Raw genomic sequence first — 12597 nt, 5'->3', positions numbered from 1 at the left:
GATTGTACTGAGGAGATATTCCAAGCATATTTACATGAACTTATTTGCGAAATTTGGAGATGAAAAAACACAGAGCATGTGGTTAATGAATTAATTTTTAAGTTGATTTAATTATTTAATAAATAATTGTTAAAAGCTAAATATTATTATATAAATTATTAAGTTAGTCTTCTTATTACATTTGTACCTGCCGGTACACGTTACCAAAGATTTCTGTCCTGTACATTTTGTCTGTACATAGTTTCTCTGGATCTATATTTAAATTATTAAAATAATTCACAGTATTTGCTGGGAAGAATCTCCCCAGAGAGTCCAATTGAGTCAATTCGCAATTGAAACTTGATTCTTCCCTATTTATTTTCGGTCGTATCATCCGAGGGCGAGTGATCACGTTTCCCACTTTCGGCACATCTATTCTCTCCGTTAGTAGCTTTGCCAGAGTTAAGATGTTCCTGGTTATGATGATATACTTCCAGGGTGTGATGTCCGGATTGGCAGACAAGACAGCTCTAGAAATGGTAAACGGTTTCCCGGAGATCTTATTTAGCCATCTCAGGAGACAGTATTCTACTCCTAAGAAGGTCTTGATGTTGTTCTCGGGGGGCCTATGACCAGATAGTAGATGCGTACAACGAAATCGGTGTAACGCCTTTAAGGATGTATTGAATCATAAGATGAGGGCTTCAGAGACCGGCGAGTTCTTGTCTAGTGCTCCAGAATGCTGCGTATGTCTTTTTCCTAATGTGTTCGAAGTGAGGTATGAAGTTTAATCCTTCATCCCACTTAAGACCAAGGTCAACATGTGTGGGGGAATTTTGGACTCTGGTATTGTTCACAAAAATCGTAATTTCATTTTTCTTCTTTTTGTTGGTTAAGGTCATTTGGGCAGTTTTATTTTCATTAAGTTTCAGGCCAATGTAGTGCAGATATTCTTCTAGCTTGCTGATTGTCTTGTTTGCTTCCTCTGATAGATGGGGTGCAGTTTCTTGTTCTTTAGAGGTTACAAAAAATTTCAAATGGTCAGCATATGTAATAAATTGTTCACAGTTTTGAGCTAAAAATGGGTCTAGTGCTATTGCGAAGAAGGTGGCGGACAATACGCCCCCTTGAGGAACTTCCCTGGAGATACAGTAAGTTGCTGTTTGTTTCCCGTTTATTGCGAAAATATGTCATTGTTGAAAGGTGTTAATCAGAATGCTTAAAATGCTTCCTGAAATGTGAAACGCAGGTCCACCTTTACCAACCTACTGCAAACCACCAACACCATTCTTGGAGCTCTACAAGGTAGGGCTGAGATGGAAATTGTTTATCTGGATATCCAGTCTACATTCGGCAGCATAGACATCCAGCCCCTCCTGCAACTTTGTGAGGACTGATACCAGATAAAAGACAATATACTGGAATTTTAGGCGCCTCAGTAGCCAGGTGGGAAGGAGCAGCAGTGCGTATTACACGCTTCTTGATTAGACTGGGGTTCGAGCCCGTCACTACCAAATACGGAGGATGCGGAAAGGTCAGGAAATGACCACCGCATATCCCGAAGCAATATGGTCTTAGTTGCTAATGCTCCTAAAAAAAAAAAAAAAAAAACTGGAATTTTTTAATTCGCTACTTACGACCAGGGTCCTTCACATGACTGTGAATAAAAAATCTTTCACAAGGAAAGTTTGTGTAGGTGTTCCCCAGGGCGGAGTTCTTTCAGGGCTCCTCTTTACGGCTGCCATCCACCCATTTCTGTGACAGCAAACAGAATTCATCAGTTATGCAGACGACTTGAAGCTCCTATATCGGATCAACGGGACCGCCCGACCTGATGCTGTTTCTGAAACCGTTATCAACAGCCTTAAGAATCTGATTACAAACTTGGCACAGTTTTCTCTTAAGATAAATCCAAACAAATCTTCACAAATGGTGTTTTCACTCAAATCAAACCCAACGCAACTAAACCTGGAAATTCGCGGAACCACCCCAGTCACCAAGCACAGAGATCTCGGCGTTATATTCGACCCTAAACTCAGTTTCAAATACCATGTTGCAGACATTCATAACAAGGTCTGTAGATCAAGATGGCTTACCAAACAACACGTCCTATAGTCTGCGCGGGTTGCACAGTGGTATCGTCATCGTCCTCCCCACACCGGGTTGAAAAGGCCTGGGTTCGAATCCTGTCGATGACGCGAGGAACTTTAATGGGCTTTTTTCACTCCGTGGCTGAGTTAGTTGGTTTCAGGCGTAGATAACAAGGTTTTTCTCCCCAGTAACTGGGGTTTTTTCGTCCAGCAAAACAGGCAAATCGACCATAGAACATACGCAATTTACAGACAGAAACACGGGTTAATGTATTTAATTACGGACAACCCTAAAATAATAATAATAATAAAAACACGTCCTATATGTCAGAGCCTGAGTACACGCTCCAATACATATAATGGTTTCTGCAGTCATCCATAACTTACGGTTCAGAAATCTGGGCGTCGGCAACGAAACGACGCTAAAATCCATTGCAACCGATAAGTACTGGTTTCTTCGGTGGGGCTTTTTCTTGTTATTTCTTGTTATTTTATTTTATGTATTTCTTGTTATTTTATTTTATTTATTATTATTATTATTATTCATTTAATATATTTTTTTTTTTTTTTTTGGCTGATGCAGCATAAGCCATAGGCTTCCTTGCACCATGTGGCCATTACTAATGTGCCTAATACTAATACTAATTCTATAACTTTTATAATATTCCTTACTCAGCGGTTAAAAAAAAAAAGCCACAAAGTCCTCTTAAGTTTATGTGACCCAAACAGAGCAATGAAATGAGGTCGCAAACCGAGCTATCCAATAACAATTAAGAGAAACTAAAATCATTAAAACTAAAGCTAAACTAATATGGTTACATCAATAAACAGAACATTTACACTCAGCATTAAATATAATACAAGGACTGAAACCACATTCAACATATAAATTCGTTATTTAATGAAAAAACCTTCTTGCCTACAGGACAGTAAGGCTCCTGGAGTTTATGGAATATACCCTATAATCTTAAGGGAGGCGGCAAGTGAGTGCACTGAACCATTGAGGCTAATTATGCGAGCATCACTAGACTCTGGGGAGATTCCCTTGGATTGGAAAAGTGCCAATGTATCTCCCATACATAAGGATGGCTCTAAAAGTGAAGTGGGAAATTATCGACCTGTCAGTCTGACTTCACTGCTAGAGAAAATGATGGAGGCAATGATCAAGGGTGGAATTCAGGATCATTTTGGATCGAATTGAAATTCTCAAGGATACTCAGCATGGTTTTGTAAAGGGAAAATCATGTTTAACAAATCTGGTTCTCTATTTTAGAATGGTCACTAACGAGCTGGATTTAGGGAATAATTTTGACATTGTTTATTTAGATTTTAGATTTCAGTAAAGCTTTTGACTCAGTCCCACATGAGAGGTTGCTTTATAACCTGGAACAGTTTGGGATCACTGGGAAAATCCTTAGATGGATAGCAGGATGGCTTCAGGGCAGGAGGTAGAGGGTTGTGATAAATGGCTATTCCTCAGATTGTTTTGATGTAAGAAGTGGGGTTCCCCAAAGTTCAGTATTAGGACCACTGTTGTTTTTAATTTTCATAAACGACATCGATGAAGGGATAAAGGACGTGATGTCTAAATTTGCAGATGATGTTAAAATTGGTAGAGTGGTTAATGCTCACTGTCAAGCTGAGCTTCTTCAGAGAGACCTAGATAGACTTCAGGAATGGTCAGAAAAATGGCAGCTATGCTTTAATCCAACAAAGTGTAAGGTACTACACCTGGGAAACAGTAATCCCAAAATAACTTATTCACTTGGTGGAGTTCAACCAACCCCAGTACTGGAGGAAAGAGACTTGGGTGTTACGATACGGTCAGACATGAAATTCTCTGAGCATTGTAAACAGGTTGCAAGGAAGGCCTATCATGGTGTCCTATCGATGATCTATCGAACTTTTGCAAGTAGAGAGAGGGACGTGATAATCCCATTATATAAGGCTTACGTTAGACCACACTTGGAATACTGTGTTCAAGTATGGAGACCGCACCTAAAGAAAGACATCGAGCTTCTTGTAAGGGTGCAAAGACGAGTAACTCGCCTGGTGAGATCGGCAAAAGGGCGTCCTTATGAAGAAAGACTTCGAATATGTGGATTGCAGAGTTTGGAAACTAGACACCTTAGAGATTTGATTGAGGTATTTAAGGCTCTGAGAGGCATCAGTAAAATGAATGAGGACGAAATTTTCAAGATTATAAATGATGCTAGAACTAGGGGACATAAATTCAAGTTACGGGGGAAATGTTTAGATTGGACTGCAGGAAGGTTTATTTTAGCCAGAGAGTTATAAATTACTGGAATAAGTTGCCTACATGCGTGGTAGAGGCTGACAGTTTGGGGAAATTCAAAGGTCATCTGGATAGTACCTTCGGGTCAGGGAAGCGCATAGGATGATAGGTTTAATTTCCTTTTCTTTTATTAATTATTATTATTATTTTTTTTTATCATTGTTTTACTCGTTTTTTTTTTTTTTTTTTTTTTTTGGCCGGTGCAGCATAAGCCATAGGCTTTTTTGAGTCTTTTTTGCACCATGCGGCCATTACTAATACTAACACTAATACTAATATAATACAAACAGTGCATGAGTGGGGCAAAAATCAGATAGAAGCAGTTGGTGTTGTTCCGATAGATAGGCGTTTCTCAAAAACAAAAGAAGAAATGATCTGGAAGGTCGAACAACAAATTTATTTTTTCCACAAGATGATGTTCCCGTCCAGGGCGGAAATCACTAACAGTTTTTTAAAGGAATTCTCAAGTACTGCTAAATGTCAAAATTAAGTAAAAAATGCTGCCAGTCTTTACATTGTCCACAAGAGCAGCGGTTAAAATGGTGAAGTCCTAATGTGTACAGTTTATCGTTTAGCGATCCATGTGCAGTGATGAGATGTGACGTCTGCATCGATGTGGAGATCCATTTTCTTCTTCTTTTATCCGTTAGATAAGTAAACTCTAGGAAAAACCTTCTAGTAATCTGACCGGCCAGCGAGTTGTCCCGTCGTGCCATATGTTAAGGAGTTCGTTCCAGATGTGTTTCTACTCACCCTTGGTGTTATGGTAATTAAAAATGATTCTAATATCAAAGAAGTCGGTTGTAATTGCTTTTTTTCAGTCTTTAACACAACCCTCTGTAAGCTATGTGAAGATCTAGTGGAATAGATCCTGCAAGAACTTGAAGAGAAGCTGATGAGACTACGGCAGGCACGCACCAGGGCTAGTAGTATGCTGCTTTGTGTATTTTTATTATTTTTTTAATGTTTTATTTTGTAACCTCTGAAACCAAGCTTTGGCGCTGAAGGTTACGACAGAGATGAATGCTGCTGAGTAATAAGGTTTAAGAGTTTTCCTCGAAAGGCCCCGGTCCTGTGGAGTAATATGTGTGAGAGCTTTGGAGAATATAAATATTTTTCTCGTTTATCATCAAATGAGGGGTGTAGAAAAAGTCTTCACTTTTCAATATTTTTGTCTTATTCTTTTTTGTATTAAATACTCCAGTCTAAAATGTGATCAACTCGCTCTTTTTGTAGATGAAAAAGGACAATTCATCAAATTTTATGCTGAATTACGTAATTATAATTTGAAGTTATTGAATAGAAGTCTTAGCCTTTCTTCATCGTGCTTTTCGCTGTATTCCGATTTTTTTCTGATGATACTGAAGATGAGAGAATTTTTAATGTAACTCTTAAAAAATATACATAACTAAGAAATAGAATTAGCTTTCTAACGACAAGCCTCTTATTCTGAAGGATGACAAAAAAATAGAGAAGAAATTTGTCAATGACTCCTTCCATAATCTGATGAAATGTGCTTGATTTCCATAGAATCATAAAATATTCGTTTAAAACCTGGTTCCTCATCGATAATGGCTTCTTATAACAGGAAAATGCAACATGTTTATGGAAATATTCGTTCAGAAGTTAATTGCAGATTATTCTAAAGTCCACTTCTTGTCGCACCAGCTACTCACACTTCAACTTCACCGAGCATTTCTGGAAAAAGTTCCGATGAGCTCTACGAAGTATGGAGAAACTCTGTTTGCTGTGGTGCAATTTTGAGACAATCAGACTTTGAGGACAATATACATAAAACCGGATATGTTTTATAATCTCCAAATAATCACGCCAAGGCGCGTTCAAGCTGCTGTTCACACCACCAAGGCCCTATAAGTTATGAGATGGACAATCATATTTCAATTATTATGATCTTCAAATTTTTCAATAAAATTAGGCTTTTTTTATGGTAAAAAGCAATCATTCTTCAGACTTTGTAAGATAAATCAGAAATATGATAAAATCAACGCAGTAAGTGTATGGTATAAACGTATTAACAACTCCATAAAGTTTAAAAAGAAACAACATTAAGAAATTTCAATGATCTGTGTTGACTAAGTTACAGAGGAAAAGTTTCTTTAAACGAAAGGCTGAAAGAGGCATCTTGAGATCTATCGAGATATTAATGGTTGGAAGCACAGATTTTAAATTTCCTTCGATAACTTAACTGAAGAAATTACTTGAAGAAAACCGTTTGTAGCTGAAAATTATTATTCGACTATCTGTGATTTTTTCAAGTAAACAAAAAAAAAGAAATAAGCAGGTTTTGCAAATTATGAGCCTATAGGGATCTGCAACTTTAATCGTTTTGTCAAGTGAAAATACACTTCCAGAAATTTGGCATTCCTTTTCAACAGAATAGCACAAAGGCCTTCATTGTATATCATTCTGGAATTCTTCTACGTGTCTGTATAAACTATTACAATTATTCCCAACTTTATAAATTTTATGTCTTTCACTATATCTAGATTTAACAGTTAAATTTAATTATATATTTTACATTTATTTCAGTTATTTTGGTTATTTTTCTCTGTCTAAGGAACCCAGGTATGTTTCGAATAACCATTTCTACGATAATTTCTAAGACCATCAACAGTTGCTGATTGTTTTGCCTTTGTATAAATCCATCTACCTCATATGGATGCGGAGGAAACTCGCAGTGCAGAAGTTATTCACACGCTTTATTTTTTTAAGTCGAACCATACAAACCTTATTTTGAAGAAAGCTCATGTATATTTTCAACTGATTCGCATATTTATTTCCAAAATAAACATAAGCGCAAGTCTTAAATTATCAGTGTTTCAATATGCACATTTTTTGGCTTCGTTTATACTCAAATGTCACATGTAATTAATAGCATGCTGTAATGTAGAGTACGAAACAGGAGAGGCGCAAAACATTTACTGAGACAGTACAGTTAACAGAAAACAAAATACTTTAGCTCTCATTCAAATTTTTAATATTATTTATTGATTATATAAAATAATATTTGTACAAATAAATAGCATTATGTTTATTTAGAGTTCACAATTGTTCAATCAGTCAGTGATAACATTTTTTTTTTAAGTTGAGCAAAACGCACATTCTTTTAAGGACTAATCCGGCCTTTAATTTTCCGATGTAATCCCATCATGAGTCCCACAGTAAAACAAGGAGTTGGTTTCGATGCAGTAATGCCCCAAAGAATTGCAAGAATATGGCAAACTTCGACATACTTTGTGAGGCTTTAAGTATAGTTGACCTTCACTGTCCGTCCGGACATCAAAACCTGTATCACAGTAACCTCTGACCCTTATATTTCTGTTATGGATGTCCGTCGTGTGTACTGTATGAGGGAACAATGCGTTTCCATTAAATCCTGGTGTTGTGGTGGTGGTATTTCGAATATACCACAACTGTTCCATGGACACTTTAATAGTGCGATTTCCGGCTCCTTCTAATACACTGAGATAACAAATGGGCATCGTTGAGCTCTCATTTGGACAAAGGAGTGTTCCTGTGAGTCGTAGATTTCTTGATTCAGTAGATCTTTTACGTCGAAGAGGAGAGAAAAAGTTGATCGAATGACCGGAACTTGAAGAATGTGTGAGGCCCTGATCAGTAATGGAAATGTGTCTTTTCTGTTCGATTTCTCCTTCGATAGAATTAATTTCTGTATGGCTGAAACGAAAAAAAGGACACGTTTAATTTTTTTCTTAATGTCGCGTTTGCTAAAACTATATTTTTTCTAAAATAATTTTTAAACCATTAAGAAATGCACGCACTGGCCAAGAAAATATGAACCTTTATTCAACGTCGAATCGGGATACCTTTGTTTCGAATAACAACAATACATGCGGGGCAAGCATGGATTCTATAACGTTTTAGTGTGTGTTGGTCTAATAGTAACCATTCTTCCCTCTAAATATCGCACAGCTGCTACAAAGTTGCAGTAAGAGGACTTCGTTACCGAATAGCTGTTCCAGCATATCCGGCCCATTCTGAATGTAATTTATATCAGGTGAGGTGAAAGCCAAGGTAGACGGTGGAAATCTATTCCGTATCTTGATCTCCGAACTATTTTGCACGATGCGTTGTTGCATTGTCATCCATAAAAGGCCTTCACTTTCAGAATAAATGTGTAACATTGCAGGGCGCAGTAGATCTGCTACAAAATTCAGGCACTTCGTGGATAATATTCGACTTTTCACCGGTAGCAACTACTGACCCATCCGTGGCAACAGAACATTCTTCACACCATGATACCACCTCCAAATACTTGGGTTGTCTTAACAAGGCAAGCAGGACCATTCCCTTCATGAGGTACTGGCGACACTCTTTGCCTAACAAAGTGTACCGTGCTTCGGGTGACCACATGACTACCTTCCGTTGTTCCACTGTCCAATCACGACGTTCTCGGCAGCACTGCAAGCTGAATTTTATGTTTTTCTCTGAAACGTGGTTTTCAAATAGGTAGGCGACTGCCAATACCCAATTTCTTCAATCCCTTGCACATGGTACGAAACAGATTGAAATAGGTCAGTTCTGGATTTAGCTAAATCCAGATGTTAGTTGATGCACACTGGATGGCTTATTTCTCCGTACAATCCTTAGAATACGATGGCTTCGCACTTGAAATATTGTTTTTCTGACACATTTACGCTTTTGAGATGTGGAAGACTCTATAGCTTTCCATTAATTCAAACCTTTGAGATGAATGCCTTTGAAAATCTAATAATGCCATCTGTTTCTCGAATCGTGGCTCCTGCTAATAGTACACCCACAACAACACCTTTTTAAAAGCCTGATGGATTACACGTTTTATTCCCATTCTGGCTTCAGATTACTGCAGTCGAGCAGCCTGTGCAATCTTTACGCTCAATTAGTCAACACGCCATCAGTCCAAGTCACAATTTTCTTTGGGTCCGTTTGCATTTATTTGCAAATATACGCGTTTCTTCTGTCTGTGACTGTCTCAGTATAAAGGTTCGTATTTTGTTTGGCCAATGTGGATATATAACAATGAAATATTCACAAACGAGAAGAAGGCATATTTGGTACTCTTTAAAATCAATTAAATTCCTTGAAATATTACATTTACAGAAATTTTATATCATTTACATTTACCAAGCGATTACTTTCGTGATATGTCTTAAAAATTCAACAGTTTATTTTATTTTATATTGCAAAAAACCACAAACGGATTTACTTAAGTAAAACATTTAAATGCTGATGGTTACCAGCACAAAAATGTTACAATCAATAAAATTCACAAAGTTTATTACAGCACTTTCAAGGTTTCATTTTTTAAAAAAATATTTTTTTGGAAAATAAAAAGTAAATCTCAGTTCTTTTTAAGAACAAATAAGTGAATATTCTCCTAATAATAACCACAATTTTTATTATAAAGGTGTACAGTAATGCCATTATAAAGAAGAAATTTGTTAAGTACAGGGATCATAGGAAGTTATGATCCCTGTTCTGTGACACCAGGTGGAAAAGAACTATGTTGGGATCCATTTAACAGAGGAGCAATGGCAGGCAATTAAAAGTATGCAGTTAAATTCATGAAATATTAAAGAGATGATGAAAATTATGAGAAATGAGATGATGAAAATACTTCTGATTAACACCAGTTTGTTATTTTAACTTTAAAAATAAAACATCTTTCTTACCTTCGATGCATTTTAAACCCATTAGCATGGGAGTTAATCGCACAGAGAAGGAACAAAAAATTCACCGCAGTATTCATTGCTGGATATTGTTGTCTGGAAGAAGGTTGAGTTTTGAGCATCCTGAGTTCTCCTTTTATAGCGTGAATTTCTGATTGTCATCTTTACTTAGGAATCGCTAAAAAATCCACAGTTATATCGAAAATCCCAGCAAATTTTAATTCCCAAAATAACCCATAGAGATTCAATGACTGAACGCCTCTGTTTTCTTACTTTACCACGTAGGATTCCATGTTGTCCCAACTGTTTCTGTTTCGGAAAGTCTTTTGGTCTTACTACTACTTTTTTTTGCGTGATAATGCTGCCAACGAAATCCCTAACCCTCAGTAGTATTTTTGTTTATAGATACCGTGGCATATACTGATAGGGAAACGTATTATCAATTTAAAGAACCCATCTCCCATTGCTTTATCAAGAGATGAGGCCATAAAGTTGCCGAAAGCGTTGAATTAGAAAAATAGTTTTGATGAAACCTAGAGATTTTATTAAATGGCTCAGCAGCATCTGAAGAAGAGGAATTGCTATTTCCATTGTGTTGATCGTCTTCTCTTTCCGTCAGATTAAATGTTATGCCTCTGAAAATGAAGAAAGTAAATTTATCTTAATTAACTTAACTTCTCTATGTTAGTATGATAAAATGTAATTATGTGCTCCACTGAAATATTTTAAACTATTATTAAAAGAATTATGTGAACAGTTAAAATGAAATCAGGAAATACCAATTCTAAGGGCAAAAGCGTTTCAATTTAATACTTAAATTTGTTGATTTGTAGTTTATTTTATTTCTTTAAATATTTAATTATTTTATACGAACAAAACTAAAACAACTCCAAGTTTTATAAACACTTCCGATGAGAAATGAAGCAACCATTTAGAAATTTAAGCTTTCTAATAAAATTTAAATTAAACGTTATATTTGAGAAGCAAGAGAATTTCAGAATGATCAACTCCCTTAAATTCCAAGGATTGTAGAAAAATGTATCGAATTATAAAATATCTGATAAAATTATTTCCATCTATCCTACAACAAATAGGCTAATTATTACCAAGTCTAAATGCAAACTACTCTATTAAGCACAAAAAGCTGTAACCGGCTCAAAACTGAATAAATAAATAAATTTAAATTTGCATTTTTTGCAAAAATTAATGTAGAATAAGCTAATTTTAATCAAGTAAACGTAGTTAGTTTTCCGAATTTTAAACGAAGCTGCAACTCAAAATTCTAATATTTATATATAAGAGGACTTTAAGTAAAACTAAAAACACAATCTGCTATTTGTAGAAAATGAACTGATAACAATAAATCCACATTTTAAGTGAACTTACCAGTGTGGTTGAAGAAATACAGAAATATCTAAAAAAATAATTAAGAGAGATAATTAACGCACGCAAAAGAATATATAAGCGATATCTGCTGTTAACGAATAAACTTCCAAAAATTTCAAATGCCCGTTATTAAAAAATGAAAGAAGAAATGCGGCACCGAATTCATCCTTTCCACAATGATTTCTGAAAGGGTGTCTTTAACGAGTTATGCCAACCTGCATTAACTTTATAGATTATAAATTACATTTCATTAAGCGAGGTGAATTCATTTGTTTATTTGGAATGCGGAAGACCATAAGAAGTCAACAAACCGTGACTGAAAATTGTATATTCTGTGGCGGTTTGCCTGTTGTGGCACCACCCTCACGTGTAGCACAGTGGATATAATTACCGTCCTTCTCACAGGGGCTCACATCTTGGCTGTCCAATTCCAAAATAAAAAGAAAACAACCGATAGAATGGATGTTTCTGTTGAATTTTATTGAATAGCTTTGTACCAAAAATCCGTTTAAATGCCTTTGCAATGTCTAGAGCAGGAAATCTAACATTTCAAACATTTCAGAAATTTATGGGACAGAATATTTCAGAGAATATCTCAAAAATTTGTTCCAGAGAGTATTCCAGAAATTTGTTCGAGAGTGTTTCAGAAAAAAAAACACTCTCTCGTATAAAACAAGAATCCTCTTGTGGGTACAGGTGCACCGTTATTGAGACGAAATTCTCTTAATCCTATTAGAATTTAAAACATAAAAATTCTTACAATAAAAAGATGGGTCTCAAGCGAATTCTACTGTGGTTTAAATGACATCACTAATATGAAAAGAACGTTGGATCTTACCTTAGACGCACCCGAAGCCCATTGGGATGACTATGGACCTCATAGATCAAGAAGAGAAGAATAAGTACAATATTCATCGCTTAATTTCGTTGATGAATGAAAGCGCGCGTTTATATGGTTTGTAAATTGTTCTTTTATAGAATATTTTTATCTTTAAATCTTTTTTTTAAACGAAGTCTTTCATAGTTTCATAATTATATTGTGAAAAATGCCTGCAAACTTTATTTTCCCAAAGAAACACATTTAATGATTTCCTGCGTGTACCCCAAATACCAATTTAGGTTTTCCTATTGCAAAAAGCGTCTCCGCCCATGTACA

This window comes from Mastigoproctus giganteus, chromosome 9 (genome assembly GCF_048544385.1).
Source record: "Mastigoproctus giganteus isolate SK-2022 chromosome 9, ASM4854438v1, whole genome shotgun sequence".
Lineage (NCBI taxonomy): Eukaryota > Metazoa > Arthropoda > Arachnida > Uropygi > Thelyphonidae > Mastigoproctus > Mastigoproctus giganteus.
This window is presented reverse-complemented; position numbering follows the sequence as displayed.